At 37.9% G+C, this 16,722-nt stretch overlaps 1 protein-coding gene across 3 annotated transcripts in view; it reads left to right on the top strand.

Annotated features, from left to right (window-relative positions):
* UBE2E2 (ubiquitin conjugating enzyme E2 E2) overlaps positions 1–16,722 on the top strand; it is a 388,749-nt gene that overhangs the window by 362,820 nt on the left and 9,207 nt on the right.

The following is a 16,722-nucleotide window of genomic DNA, read 5'->3' as shown; positions in this document are numbered from 1 at the left end:
ATAGATAGATAGATAGATAGATAGATAGATAGATAGAAAGATAGATAGAGTTTTTTTGTTTGTTTGTTTGTTTTTTACCGTTCCTAAGAACAACCATGTGTTTGTGTATGAAGAATGGTTATTTAAGCAAGGAAAACATTATAGGTACACGTACATATGATACCTGATTTTCAAGTAAAAATATAATTGTTCATGTAAATGTGAGTGCATTCTCATTTAGGGGCAATAGGTCTGTTCATTGCCTCTCCCCACCTCCCACCCCAAAATACAGCTCTAGACATATACATAATCAATATGCAAATCTACGCAGCGTATTTACATTGGAAACAAATGTAGCCAATTATAGAAAAATAGGTGGGGCTGTTTTAAGCATTCATTAAATCTCTCAGGGCAAGGGGGTGAGTTAAACTTTATAAGGCTGCTATAAAAATAACTATTTTAGAATTTCAATATGGCTGTTTAATTTAGTGCTTGTTACCATGTTCAATTTTAACACCCAAATCCAATCTCCAAAAAATACTCCAAATGAGATACTGCATTAGGGAACCTGTGACTGCCCACCACACAAGCATTTTAAAATTGGGGCCTCAGCATGTCTCATTTTATACAGAATTAAAAGGAAATTCCTTTGAATTTCCAGAAAGAATTCGTGGTTTGACCAGTCTTAAGTAAATATGATGTTGAGTTAGGGTCCTGGTAGGTGGGATTCTGTCAGCACATCCACAGGGTAGAAAGCCTGGTCCTTTCCACCTGTTAATGCTCTGCACGGTCACAGCCAAGAAGCCAGGTTTCTACAAATCATTTTCTTGTCTTTAATGATGTATCTTAGAGAAAGAATTAAAGTAGTGTAATATAAATGTTGAAATGTAAATTTAAAAATTAAAACACCAATGAGGGTCACATTTCCATGAAGAATGACTGGCACTGCTACTTATATGAGAAGCGATAATCAAAACCAGGCATATGAGAAGGGGAAGGAAAAGGTGCAGTTGTGTGCCAGACATTGTTCTAGGTACTTTACAGAGGCAGAGTGGATGGTAGCTTTTAGCTATGTAACTTGAAGAACCGAAAATTCCTCCTTGTCAAAAAAACTAAACAATATACACACACACGTATGCTTTTGTTCCTATTATTTTGTGTCAGTTTCATTTATTTTTGTTAAACGTAGCTTCTCTTTATGGTTCTCTTTGAAAATGTGCATCCCTCTGGAAGAGATGACACATTGGTGACAGTCACATTGTGATGTGAATCAAGGTATATGAACGTGTCAGGAAGGGGAGATAGGTCCCAGAATTAGCCTAATAGGGAGGGAGGGAGGCAACCAGATGCAAGCCGGAATTCCACTACTTTACAAAGTTGCTGTGCAGTCATTTAGAGAGATGCCCAACTCTAATTATTACACTCTCATGAACAGTGAGAAACTTGAAGATTTCTTTTGTATGTCCTTATCCCAAAAATAGGCATGGCACTTTTTTTTTTTTTTTTCCCCTTCAGTGAAAGAGGTTTGCAGCTGGACTGGGAGTGTCAAGGTGAGAAAGGTCAGCAGGTTACAGAGACCAGTGCAACAGGGCTTGTTAGACGTAATCAAGGAACTACCTAGGGAAGCTACAGGAAGCAGAGGGTTGGGATTTCCACGTAGGGAGGTTATAGGGGCCCTCTGGCTGAAGGGAAGTTGGCTCAACTCTGAAAAGGTTTAAAATTCAGTTTAAAATTCTGATTAGGAAAATCCCACAATAAGCAGTTGGTCTTTTTAAATGTTTCCCCTTTCACAGGACAAGATGATTCTGCCTAATAGTTTAGCATCATTGTAAAGGACTTAGTGTGTTCGCAGATCACTTTGATAAGTGCTTCTGCCACCTCTTTTCTTTCCTCCTTTTTGTGCTTTAAGAACCTCCCTCATGAGATCATTGGTTTCTAATTTCTTCTTTCTGAGATTGGTCTCCCTAGGGAAGACTAGAATGACAGTGTAGACTAATCAAATTGTTGTCCAGAGTTGTCATTCAGTTGTTGCTTTTGAACTTAGAGAGATGGAAGCCACTTCATATTAATGCGTTGTTTTAATATATAAGCCAACACCTCACACTTACTGAGCATAAGTTTTTTGCATGTATTTTCCTTTTTGAACAATGATTTTGCAGTATTCTTAGTCCTCTGTCAAATTAACATGTTTGCCTCTTTTGGAAACTCATATTTCCTCCTGAAACAGTAAGAACTAAGGAGAAGAGCAAAGCATTGGAACAGTCCCTGCTGAAGACAAGAGTATGATAAGAATATTGAAAAATACAATTTAGTAGGCTAAAAATGTATTTGGGACATCAAATTATTGGCCAGAATGCATCTTTATGCATAGTGAGCCTTGTCAGTGGGGATCTCATGGGGAGTAATGGTGATTAAAAGGTTTTTGAAGAGCGAAATTGCGTGACCAAGCTTGTATTAAAGACTTGAAGCTTAGTTTATCTGGTAGTGGACGGCCTGAAGACAGAGACACTCCAGACATATATGAGTCCCTTTGCATTGCTATCAAGGAATACCTGAGGCTGGGCAATTTATAAAGGAAAGGTTTTATTTGGCTCACAGTTCTGCAGAGTGTGCAAGAAGCATAGTGCCAGCATACGCTTCCAGAAGGGCCTCAGGAAGCTTCCAATCAGTGGTGGAGAGTGAAGGCGAGTCACTTGGTAAGAGAAGGAGCAAGAAAGAGAGCAAGAAGGTGCTACACTCTTTTGAACAACCAGATCTCATTACCACTCATTACTGGGGGAAGAGCACTGAGCCATTCATGAGGGATCCACCCCCCGACCGAACACCTGCCACTACGCCCTAGCTCCAACATTGAGGGTCACATGTCAACAGATTTGGAGGGGACAAATATCCAAACCATAATAAGGAAGTATTTTGGTGGCCCAGTTAAGAGATGACAAAGGCTATGAAGAGAAAGGAATAGGGGAAAGGCCAAGAGATATGTGGGAATCAGAATCCCCAGGACTTAGTTTCCTTACCACTATGGCAGTATCAGTAGTGACTGTGTCCCAACCTCAAGAAAGTGAACTTGACTGTGCCTGGTCTCTCACAACTTTCCAGACCAGTCTTGGTGAGGTAAAAAGACGCATTCCAGGATCAGTGAATAGTATTTAGTCATTTCACAGTACCCAGTGGGTCAACGCTTCTGTAACTATAACAAGCCATTTCCCCTTTTCTGCTAGCAGAAAGATGGAAAACAAGGTTTACAGTATGCTTCCTGTGATATGTTAGGATTTGTTTGGTCATGATTTTTTATCCATAACAGAGGGATATAGTAAGAGTTTGAATCCCAGAAATAGAACTGCCCACTTACTTGGCTGAGGCAGGAGTAGGGGAGAAGCAGTGTATATGGACAGAATTTGGTCAGGTGGTAGAACATGTTGCCTAAGGGGTTTAAACAACAGTATGTTCAAGTTCAGGCAAGATGTCAGTAAAACAGGAAACTACTGAATACAGACTAAATTTAAGAATCTTTATAAATTATAAGAATTGAAACCTTCAGGGACTGAAAGAAGGTCATGGGGAATCTGGAAGACAAAGCAAAAGGTCATTTATAGGAAATGGATCATATTGTTTGCTTTAGATTCAAAGCCAAGATAGCTATATCTTAAACCCCAAAAAGTGACACCAGACCGGCCAGAATGCTCACCACCCCAAGTGAGTGACTTAAAGAGTCAGTGATCCTATAGGTATAAGTATCAGTTAGGCCCAAGAATGGAAATGAAGAAGGATGTCTAGTCTGGAAGAACCTGCCACCACCCACAAACAGGAACCTGCCACCACTCACAAACTAAGTCATCTTGATCAATAGGTTGAACTGTACATGAATCCGTATATTAAACAAATACTTACTGTTATCTGTAGTATCCCAGACACTTTGTTGGTTTTGTGATATAAGACTGAAAAAGAAACACTGCATCCCTCAAGGAGAGGGGGAAGTTGGCAAGCACAGAGCAATAAGTTTCCTCCTTTTTAGAGGCAATGGTTGGTTCCACCTTTAGCAGAAGATTCAAATGACACCCTCTCAAAACCACAATGAGATACCATCTCACACCAGTTAGAATGGCGATCATTAAAAAGTCAGGAAACAACAGGTGCTGGAGAGGATGTGGAGAAATAGGAACACTTTTACACTGTTGGTGGGACTGTAAACTAGTTCAACCATTGTGGAAGACTGTGGCAATTCCTCAAGAATCTAGAACTAGAAATACCATTTGACCCAGCCATCGCATTACTGGATATATATCCAAAGGATTCTAAATCATGCTGCTATAAAGATATATGCACACGAATGTTTATCGCGGCACTATTCACAATAGCAAAGACTTGGAACCAACCCAAATGTCCATCAGTGACAGACTGGATTAAGAAAATGTGGCACATATACACCATGGAATACTATGCAGCCATAAAAAAGGATGAGTTCCTGTCCTTTGGAGGGACATGGATGAAGCTGGAAACCATCATTCTGAGCAAACTATCGCAAGGAGAGAAAACCAAACACCACATGATCTCACTCGTAGGTGGGAATTGAACAATGAGATCACTTGGACACAGGAAGGGGAACATCACACACCGGGGCCTGTCATAGGATGGGGGGAGCGGGGAGGGATAGCATTAGGAGATATACCTAATGTAAATGATGAGTTAATGGGTGCAGCACACCAACATGGCCCATGTATACCTATGTAACAAACCTGCAGGTTGTGCACATGTACCCTAGAACTTAAAGTATAATTTAAAACAAAAAAGAAAAGAAAAAAAAATAACACCGTCTCGCAGGAAAGAACAAGAGCAAGGCCTCCGTCCAAATCGAAGCCCACTCCTTCAGTGAACAGTCACTCCTCAGCACAGACAGCACCCATGTGACTCGCCAGACTCCCTTGACCACAGTTTTTCCACAAAGGCAGGCAGAATGGTCTATAAACTGAAACCACTGGGTTATTTTTATTTCTTGGCTCAAGTTCAGATTCCCTCATGTGGTGGAGACTGTGGACACATGTGACAATGGCTAGGGCATGACTGCTGTATTCACACCCACTATCACAATTCTCTTGTCCTGAAGAGGAATGTGAACAGAAAAGACGTTGGGGGGTGGAATTGATACATTTTACGGCACTAGTTTCTAGTGGGTGGACTACATGCGAGGATTATGGAATGAAATTTTTTTGAACAAAAGGTGTGCATTATGAACAATTCTTGTTATATTATTATTGTCATTTTTTCTTCCATTGAGGTGGAAGTAGAGGGAAGAGAGAATCAGGATAATCTTGTCTCTTATAACCAGAGACCATCAGAAAAATACCCCAATTAAAGAGAGTTTATTTTCTCTGGTTGGCAGGAACAAACACTGTGTATTTTATATGCAAGTTTCATTCATATATATTTATTTATTTATTTATTTATTTATATATTTACATATATATTTTATATACATGTTTATTTTATATACAAGTTATATATATATATATGTATTTATAAAATACTTGGATACCTGGTGGGCATACACCAATGGAGAATAAGCTATTCTTTAAAATCTAGCATCCACAGATGATAAGTATTGGTGAGAAGTGGAGAATTGGAACCATTTCTACACTGCTAGTGGGAATGTAAAATGGTGCATCTGCTGTGGACAGCACTTTAGCAGTTCCTAACATGGTTAAACATAGAGTTATAAGACCAAGCAATTCTACAGCTAGATGTATACCCAAGAGAAATGAAAACATATGTCCACATAAAAAGGTGTACACAAATGTTCCTCACAACATTATTTATAATAGCCAAAAAGTGAAAACAACCCACATGTCCATCAATTGATAAATGGATAAATATAACTGGTATATTCATACAGTGGAAAATAATTTGATAATAAAAAGGAATGAAGTATTGATGCTGCACCATGGATGAACTTTGAGAACATGCTTTATAAAAGAAACCAATCACAAGAGACTACATATTATGATTCCATTTAGGAAAAATTTTCAGATTAGGGAACTACCTAGACACCAAAGTAGATTGATTCATAGATACCCAGACCTAGGACTGGCGGATTTGGCAGCGGGGAGTAACTGCTAATAGGTACAGGGTTTCTTTTTGGAGTGATAAAAATATTCTAAAATGGATTGTGGTAATGGTTGCCCAGTCTGTGAATATACTAAAAACCATTAAAGTGTGCACTTTAAATGGGTATGTTGTATGGTATGTGAATTACATCTCAATAAAGCTGTTTTCAAAAACCTAGCTTCCAGTATCTTGGCATCTTTGCCTGTTTCCTCCACTACTTGCTGCAGCAGTGCTTTTTGCAGTGGTATTTGGGAAACGTAATGTGTGGACCTGTGGTGTCTTAAGTCCGCTACTGTAAGGACGTTTTCTGAGATTTCATTAGAAATTATTACTTAATTAAGCCTGGAATTGCAACCCAATAGCTACTCAGTAGGAATGCACCCATCTGTGCTGTTCTTTAGATGAGTTTATTCTAACAGGACGTTTTATATTTCAAAGTGTACATTGATTTAATGTATGTAGCACTGCTGTATAGACTTACAGGCTGAGTTTTTAAGTTTTTAAAAATATTTTACCAAGTGTATACTTTATAGCCATTGTGTTTTTACTGTTTTGTGAGAAGTATTGACTCAAGGGGCGTTAATTTGGAATGGTTTTAATTTTATCCAGTCACTGCCTTAGGCCATGTTTTGTGGAATCTTGCTTTTCTATCCCTTAACAATATCTAGCAGATCTTTTAGCACTCAGGTCACTTTCTCATTATTAGAAGGTCAATCTGGTCCATTTTTAAATTTCCATCTTATACCTGATTTAAATCTAATATCCTCTTTCTACTCCATCAAAATGGGAGGAACATGGTCTGGTTCTCAGGTACCTCCTTTTTCCCCCTAGTCAAGTTCTAACTCCTTGTGGGTGAGGGATAGGTAATAAGGGAGAACAGTGTCCCTGGACCTAATTTCCCATGGTTACCATCTTCCCTGCCTCTTTGTCAAATACAGCCTTGCCATCCATGCCTTCTGGTTAACAGGTGTCAAAATGCTTCTTTACTTTGGGTAACTGGGAGAGTTCACTGCCCAGTTCCCTGATGTTGAAGACCTAGCCTAGACTCAACCTCCTTGCCCAGCCCAGCCCCTTTCGCAGTAGTGTACTGGTAAATGTTTAACAACAGGCTGGGCAGGGGTGGTATGTGCATATGTACATACCTAAGTTTATTGTACATTTTACTGATACAAAGAATGTATAGTACATAATTTATATAATAATAAAATATACTGGACTCTTAAATGTAAATTTCGTATAGCCAGCTGATTCTTCCAGAAATTCATTGATATTTGCCAAACTCTTTTATCTACATTCATCCTATGATTGCACCTGACAAATGAATATATTTCTAACATGACTGTTGGGAGATATTTTCATTTAAGAAATAAGACAAAGTGAAACAAAGATGTCAGAACTTGTTTTTAAGTTATGTCGTGAGCAACTTCTTTGCTAAATCAAATAATAGTTTTCAAATACTGGAAGAATGTGTCCTCCAATTTTTGTACTGTTCACAGTGTGGGAACTCTAGAGATTTATAGACTTTTAAATTTAACCTGCATAGCATCTTCTTTATCACTTCCTTAAGTCTAGACAATCAACAAAACAATAAATCAAGTCCTGATTTTGCAGCATTTTTACATTTCAAGCTACCAACATAACCCTTAATAAATGCATAATTGGGACAAGATGCATGCTAGGACAATTTTTCCCACCATGCAGATAGACAAAAAAGTAAGAGCATAGAGGATAATAGTAAAGTGATTAAGAAGTGATGAGTTTTTAAGTATTTTCTACATTTGTTTTTTAATATTATCTATTTAATTATAAGTTTGTATAATGTTTTAATAATGGCTCCAGAGCACCACTGCCCCTCACACACAGCATTCTTCTAAGAATCTCTTTGCTATCGGGGTCCCCTCACCTGTGTGCTCCCTTATTTTTTATTTTTATTTTTTCTTAGAGTCTTGTTCTGTCAGACAGGCTGGAATGCGGTGGCATAATCTAAGCTCACTGCAGCCTCTGTCTCCTGGGCTCAAGTGATTCTCCTGCCTCAGCCTCCCAAGTAGCTGGGATTACAGGCGTCTGCTACCATGCCTGGCTAATTTTTGTATTTTTAGTAGAGACGGGGTTTCGTCATGTTACTCAGGCTGGTCTCGAACTCCTGACCTCATGATCCACCCACCTCGGCCTCCCAAAGTGCTGGGATTTCAGGCATGGGCTGCCCCCACCAGCCTGTGCTCCCTTCTTGATAGGACACTGACAAGATGGCAAGGATCGTACAGACTGCTTTTTTGCCACTTCCTCTCTCTACTCAGCTAGTCTAGGAGCAGGTCAGCAGGTCAGCTACCTAAGCAATTCATATCTGATTTAAATTCCCAGACAGGGATAACATTCAAGAGTCTCCTTGAAGACACTCTGAATCTTTACTAATGAATCTCTTGGTACCCTCCTCAGGTGGCTTTGAGAAAGGAAAGCCATCCTTTGGAGGGGAAGGTGTGGAGAACAGGACACCTCCAGTGCCACACACACTACACTCCCAAGGTGGTAGCTCAGTATTCCCACAAACATCCTTTCTCTTCTTTTTCACGTTTTATGATGGACTCCTGGAACTGGCAGAGCCAGCTTATCTTAATAAGTCCTGAGGGAGATATTAATGTCTCCTTAGAATTTGGGATAGTTAATACCTCTTTTAGAATCCCTGGTTATTAATTCTGAAGCAGTAGCACATGTTGCTAGACTTATGCAGTTTTATATAGCATTCCCAATTTTAGATCTAGTTTGATAATGTCCATTATTTGATTTAAATCATGGAAATGATTGTTTTTCTCCCTTAATCACTACGAGTCACACACTGTTATGTCTTTTGAGGATACTTAATCTTTCTGGTTTGGGTTAGGCCTATAATTAGTAGTCAGCTTTTTCTACCTTCCAAACTACAAAAACCCAACTTTGTCCTAATCACTTCATTTTAGACCCAAAGGAATTCCAATATTTCTAAATCCTGAACATTATATATGTATGTATAATTTTAATTTTTATTATAGATTCAGGGGGTGCATATGCAGGTTACAAGGGTATATTGTGTGATGCTGAAGTTCGGGGTTCTGTTGATTGTGTCACCCAGATAGCAAACATAATACCTGACGGGAAGTTTCTCAGCCCTTGCTTGCCCCCTTCCCCGACTCTCACTCTCCTTTTGAAGTCCTTAGTGCCTTTTGTTCCCATCTTTACATCTATGTGTGCCCAGGCTTAACTCCCACTTATAAGTGAGAAAATGCAGTATTTGGTTTTCTATTTCTGTGTTAATTCGCTTAGGATAATGGCCTCCAGCTGCATCCATGTTGCTGCAAAGGATATGATTTTGTTCCTTTTGATGGCTGCATACTATTCCATGGTATATATGTACCACATTTTCTTTATCCAGTCCACTGTTGATGGGCACCTAGGTTGATTTCTCCCTCTGCTTTTGTGAATAGTGCTGCAATGAATGTATGAGTGCAAGTGTCTTTTTGGTAGAAAAATCTGTTTTCCTTTGGGTATATACCCAGTAATGAGATTGCTGGGTCAAATGGTTGTTTTGTTTTGATGACATTGTTTAGAGGGACATGAGAGTCCTATATCCCTGGGGTGAAATGCTTTAATTGCTCCAAATATTAACCTTATCAAGATTAGGGTTCCCAAAAAAAAATTACAGAAGGAAAGGAATGAGGTACAATGAGGATTTAATTTACTAGATATCAAATCCTACTAGAAAGCTATAGTGATAAAAATCAGGAGTGAGTAAAGCAAAAGACAAATTACTCTGTTGAAAGATTAACAAGTACAGAATCAGGTACAGATACACATAGGAAGCTTGTGTATGATAAAGCTAACATTTCACATAAAAGTTACTATAAATATAGGAGAAAGTAAACATGCAAGGATATTTCTAAAATACTGGAGTGAATATAGAAGGCCTTTATAAACATACATCAAACCAGAAAATGTTAAAGAAAGATCGACTGCTTTGACTTCTTAAATTTTTTAAATTTATATTTTGCCAGAGACATCATAAACTAGGTTAAAGGACAAATCATATACTGGGAGAAAATATTTTTTCCACATTTAACAGATGAATCATGTTGTCTTTAGAAGTGGACTAAATTTATTGTGGCTGAGTACTAAACAGCCAGAATTAAAATCAGTGAACAGCCTAAGGCAAAGCTGAATGTTCCCATCATAAAATGACCTTCTGAGATATAAGAATAAACATGAAATTTTATTTTCAAGAACTTAATGTTATAGTTTTATTATTAAAGTATCAGTATGTTTTTAAGGTTTGTCATTATAATGTACCAGTATCATTTCTCAGTACTGCCAGCTGCTAGGTGGTTCCTCCACACTTGCAATACCTAAATAGTTGCTTGTTGTCACCTGTTTAAGAGCATGGATTTTTGTAGGGAATGTATGCCAATATGGGTTACTATTCATGGGGATTGTGCTACGAGGTCAGGTGACACACTGTCATTGAAACAATGTCACAAACTAAAGCTGTGTGCAATGCTTAAAATGCTTTGACTGAATAAAAAAAAAAATGTGATACATATATACAACGGAATTCTATTCAACCGTAAAAAAGAATGAGATCCTATGATTTGCAACAACACGGAGGGAGCTGGAGGTCATTATGTTAAGTGAAATAAGCCAGGCACAGAAAGACAAACTTCAAATGTTCTCAGTTATTTGTGAGAGCTAAAAATTAAAACCATTGAACTCATGAAGATAGAGAGTAGAAGGATGTTTACTAGAGGCTGGAAAAGGTAGTTGGTGTTGTGGGGAGGGAAGTGAGCACAGCTAATGGGTACAAACATTTAGAAAGAATGAATAAAACCTAGTGTTTGCTAGCACAACAGGGTGACTATAGTCAAAAATAACTTAATTGTACATTTTGAAATAACTAAAAGAGTATAACTGGATTGTACATAACACAAAGGATACATGCTTGAGGGGATGAATACCCCATTTGCCATGGTGTGATTGTTATACATTGCATTCACATGCCTGTATCAGAGTATCTCATGTACCCCATCAATATATACACCACCATGTACCCACAAACATTAAACATTATACATTTTTATAAAGAAAGCACTTTGTAAGCTGATCTCAGTGCTACTTAGAAGCCTCAAGCAAAAAAGGATTGCTTGAGCCCAGGAGTTTGAGGCTATAGTACGCTGTAATCATGCCTGTGAAGAGGCACTGCACTCCATCCTAGACATGACGAGACCTTGTACCTAAGAAAGAAAACACTTTCTCCATATTTAAGAAGCAGACATACGACTTCTGCCATTACATTTTTATTTCTAATACTTCTGCATTCACTTGCTGCTTCACACAATCACCAGATGTGCTACACTTTATTCCAGCAACTGTTGCTTGTTACCAAGTCATTTTCTTTTGGTACATACAGGTTGAGTGTCCCTAATCTGGAAATTGAAAATGCTCCAGAACCTGAAACTTTTTGAGCACCTACATGACTGTCAAAGGAAATGCTCATTGGAGCATTTCAGAATTTGGATTTTCAGCTTAGAGCTGCTCAGCCTGTATTAGCACCCGCAGTGGATAACATTAATACCATGTTTGTTCCAGCAGCCTTTTAACATGTGGTGGCTGCTTGTCTCTCTAATTTTGAACATTTGTATGAATACATGTGTAGACAATGCCAGATCTTTCCTTTATATATTATGTAGTTTGGCTTTGGCTAAAAGGGATTTTTAGCCCCAAGTTACATTCAGAATGCTTACCAATATTTAAAAATCAGCATTCAGATATTAGCAGTAAGTCCAAGTGATGCTGTTATGCTTACTATATGTGATAATAACCTATATGATCTTTGATCTCCACAAGTTCAGTAAACCTGGAAATGACATTGAATGAGGCATTTGGCTATTCAGTCTTCCAAAGGCTAAAGTAAATTTTGACTAAGGACTGAGGCCAAAGCTTATAGTGTGTTTTCAATATTTATAATGTATAAAGTATTCCTTCATATTAGAAAAAATGGACTAAGGACATGAACAAACTACTCACACAAGAAATACAAATGGTGAACAAACATGAAAAAATGTTCAACCTCAGTAGGCATCAAGTTAAATACAGGTAAAGCAATGACAGATTATTTTTCTGTTAGTTTGGAAAAAAAAAATGAAAAAGCTGATAATGAGTTGGTGAGAATGCCCAGAAAGACAGTAAATTGTACATACTTTTATTGAAGGGCAGTTTGGCAGCATTTACCAAACATTTAAAATGTATACAGTGGTCCAGGAATCTATCCTCCAAAAGTACTCATGTCCTCGAAAGATTTATACAAGACTGTTACATAGTTTTAACAGCAAAAAATCAAAATCTAAATGTGATCATAAGGGGAATGGAAAAATGAATGCCAACTCACTATGCAAAGGAATGCCTTATAGTTACTAAAACTAATGTGCTAAGTCAATATGTACTGTCCCAGAAACACAGCTATGGTGTGTTGTTACAGAAGAAAATGCAAGTTGCAGAATATCTATGTGATTTCTATTTAAATAAATAAAATATGGAAAAATGAGAGTCAAACCATTAACTGTAGTTGCCTCAAGGTTGAAGCGGGTATTGGGTTGAAGAGAAGAAGGGAGTATCTTTTCACTTCATACATACTTCTTTATTATTTGAATTTATTATAATGCACATCTGTTATGTTTTAATTTTATAAAAGATTTAAATAAAACTAGGCTAGACCAGACCATGGAATAAAAGTATTATGAAAGAAACAAAAATTAATTACTTCTCTCATTGTAAGTGCAACCCACAGATAGCCTCCAGTGACTTGGGGAGGGAAAAGAACAACATTAATCAAAGATATAATGGAACCGCTGGAGGACAGTGGATCATAGCCTTGAAGAATCCAAGAAATGGCAAAGTGCAGACCGCAAATTCCAATAATAAAATAATTATGTTTTTAAAAAAACACAGGAAAAAAGTGAAAAGAATGCTGTCAAAATCACCACCATGTCTCTATCTATGACTTGCTAATAATCCTTGAGTAGAGAGCGGACAAACATCTATGATGAAATCTATTTATAATGCTAGTGCTGCAAAGGAACACCTGCCTTGTGGAGTGACTGTGCTATATATGGCTGTTATTGTGTGTATACCTTATTTACTTATATTCTTCTAATCATCCATCCATCCATGCAGTAAACATATAGGGTAAGAGGGATACAGAGATGACAGACAGTCCTGTGAGGGGAGAAACTTGTTTAGCACTGGTTCTCCAGTACCTGGAACATAGTAGGGGCTCAATAAATATTTGTTGAATGAATGCATGGGCTCCCATCCAGTGAGAAAACAGAAAAGTAAACAGACAACTAAAAGGCAGTACAGGCTTCCAGCTCCATCCATGTCCATGCAAAGGACATGATCTTGTTCCTTTTTATGACTGCGTAGTATTCTATGGTGTATACATATCACAATTTTCTTTGTCCAGTCTATAACTGATGAGCATCTGGGTTGATTCCATGTCTTTGCTATTGTGAATAGTGCTGCAATGAGCATATGTGTACATGTATCTTAATAACAAACTAATTTATTTTCCTTTGGTTATATACCAAAGCTATAGTGTGTTCTCAATATTTATAATGTATAAAGTGTTCCTTCATATTAGAAAAAATGGACTAAGGACATGAACAGACTACTCACACAAGAAATACAAATGGTGAACAAACATGAAAAAATATTAAACCTCAGTAGGCATCAAGTTAAATATAGGTACAGCAATGGCAGATTATTTTTCTGTTAGTTGGGGAAAAAAACAAAAAACAAAAAAGCTGATAATGAGTTGGTGAGTATGCCAAGAAAGCGAGTAATGGAATTGGTAGGTCAAATGATATTTCTGCCTCTAGGTCACTGAAGAATTGCCACACTGTCTTCCACAATAGTTGAACTAATTTATGCTTTCATCACCAGTGTAAATGAATTCCTTTTTCTCTGCAACCTTGACAGCATCTGTTGTTTTTTGACTTGTTAATAATAGACATTCTGACTGGCATGAGATGATATCTCATTGTGGTTTTAATTTGCATTTCTCTAATGAGTGATGTTGAGCTTTTTTTCGTATTTTTATTGGCCACGTGTATGTCTTCTTTTGAGAAGTGTCTGTTCATGTCCTTTGCCCACTTTTTAATGTTTTTTTTTCTTGTAATTTGTTTAAGTTCCTTGTAGACTCTGGATATTAGATCTTTGAGTACTAGTATTTTGAAAAGAATCTTTTTTTTTTTTTTTCTGAGAGGTAGGTCTCAACCGTGGGCTTAAAATATTCAGTACATCATACTATAAAAAGTTGTGCTGTCATCCGTGCTTTGTTCTCCCACTCATAGAGCACAGGTAGAGCAGGCACAGCCTAGTTTTTAAGGGTCCTAGGATTTTTGAAATGGTAAATGAGCATTGACTTCAACTTGAAGTCACCAGCTGCATTAGACCCCTACTAAGAGAGTCAGCCTGTCCTTTAAAGCTGTGAAGCCAGGCATTGATTTCTCTCTAGCTCTGAAAGTCCTAGATTGGTATCTTTCAACAAAAGGCTGTTTCATCTACAATGAAAATCTGTTTAGTGTAGCCAGCGTCATCAATTACCTTAGCTAGATCTTCTGGACAACTTGATGTAGCTTCTATATCAGCAGTTGCTGCTACGTCTTGCACGCGCCTTGTTCCTTGGTCACCCCCAACTTTGCAATTTTATGTTAGGAAGATGGCTTCTTTTTTTAAACCTTATGAGCCTACCTCTGCTAGCTTGCAACTTTTTTTCTGTAGCTTCCTCACCTCTCAGCCCTCATAGGATTGCAGAGAGTTAGGGCCTTGCACTGCATTAGGCTTTGGCTTAAGGGAGTGTTGTAGCTGGTCTGACTGTCTATCCAGACCACTAAATCCCTATCAGCAATAAGGGTGTGTTGCTTTTTTTTTTTTTTTAAATCATTCCTGTAGCACTTTGTATTTTCTTCAAGAACTTTTCCTTTGCATTCACAACTGGCACACCTCATTTGACTGTGCTTTTGTGTTTCACATGTTGTTGTTGTTGTTTTACAGATTGAAGGTTTGTAGCAAGCCATGTCTGTCAGCCCCATTTTTCCAACAGCGAATGCTCTTTCATGTCTCTGTGTCACATTTTGGTAATTCTCACAATATTTCAGACTTTGTTATTATATCCTTTATGGTGGTCTGTGATCAGTGATCTTTGGTGTTACAATTGTAATTGATTTGTAATGGCCTATAAGTGTTCAAGTGAAAGGAAGAGTCACATGTCTCTCACTTTAAATTGAAAGATGGAGGTGATTAAGCTTATTGAGGAAAGCATGTCAAAAGCCAAAATAGGCCAAACATTAGGCCCCTTGTGTCAAGCATAATGCTGTTGCACACATAATGGACTACAGTATAAACATGCACTGGGAAACCAAAAAATATGTGTGACTCAGTTTATTGTGACATTCACTTTATTGTGGCAGTCTTACCAGACCTGTAATATTTCCAAGATATGCCTGTATTTGCAGTACGATGATAGAGATATGAACAGGCAAATCAGAGATGGGACACATAAGACTACTAGGAAGGCCCTGGAAGACATCCTCAGGGAGGCTATGCTTGGACTAAATGTTGAGAAATGAGTAGAAGCCTGCCAGATAAAAAAGTAGAAAAGGTTATCCCAGGCAGAAGAACCAACATAAACAAAGGAACATAGTCATGAAAGAGCAGGGCTTAATTTTTTATTGCATATTTTCATAACTTGATTCAGGTAATCAGATGTCCCAGAAAATACCCCAAATTTTAAAAAATATCTTAAGTTTTAAAAATTCTTATGGTAATGTCATGTAACTTCCTGTCTAATGTCAGATCTAATCATGTTAAACACATTTTGCAAGGGTGCCATATGGCAAAGGGCTTTTATTTCAGGTAAATGGTGAAATTGTTGGTCCTTTTATTATTTTTTAAATTTTTATTTATTTATTTTTGAGGTGGCGTCTCACTCTGACACCCAGGCTGGAGGGTAGTGGCAGAACCATAGTTCCCCACAATCTTGAACTCCTGGGCTCAAGGGATCCTCCAGAGTAGCTGGGAATATAGGCATGCACCACCACACCCAGCTAATTTTTAAACATTTATGTAGAGGCGGGGTCTCGCTATATTGATCAGGTTCATCTCAAATTCCTGGCCTCCTCGAGCAGGGCTTGTTTAAAAAGCTGAAAGTCATTTATTATGGTTAAAGCATGAGGGGACGAGGCTAGAAAGATAAAGTCTGGATCACAGAAGACCTTGGGAGCCTTGCTGACTTTGGGTTTTATCTGAAGAGAATGTCTTTAAGAAGACAATCAGATTTATATTCTTAAAAGATGCAGACAAAAACGTCTTTGTCTTTAATTTGTATATGCTTTACAAGGATTAATTCATTTAATTCTCATAACAAACTATGGAGTAGGTACCATTATTCTCCCCATTTTGCAGTAGAGAAAACTGAGGCACAAAGGGGTTAATAATTTGCCCAAGGTGACCTGACACCGTGGTGGAACTGAGTTAAAAACCCAGACATTCTGGATCCAGTGCCCATGCCCTTTTCCACTATGCTTTTCTCTCTTTGTGTTTCTTCCAGATGCGTGTGTT

Source organism: Macaca mulatta, chromosome 2, assembly GCF_049350105.2.
Source record: "Macaca mulatta isolate MMU2019108-1 chromosome 2, T2T-MMU8v2.0, whole genome shotgun sequence".
Lineage (NCBI taxonomy): Eukaryota > Metazoa > Chordata > Mammalia > Primates > Cercopithecidae > Macaca > Macaca mulatta.
This window is presented reverse-complemented; position numbering and strand designations above follow the sequence as displayed.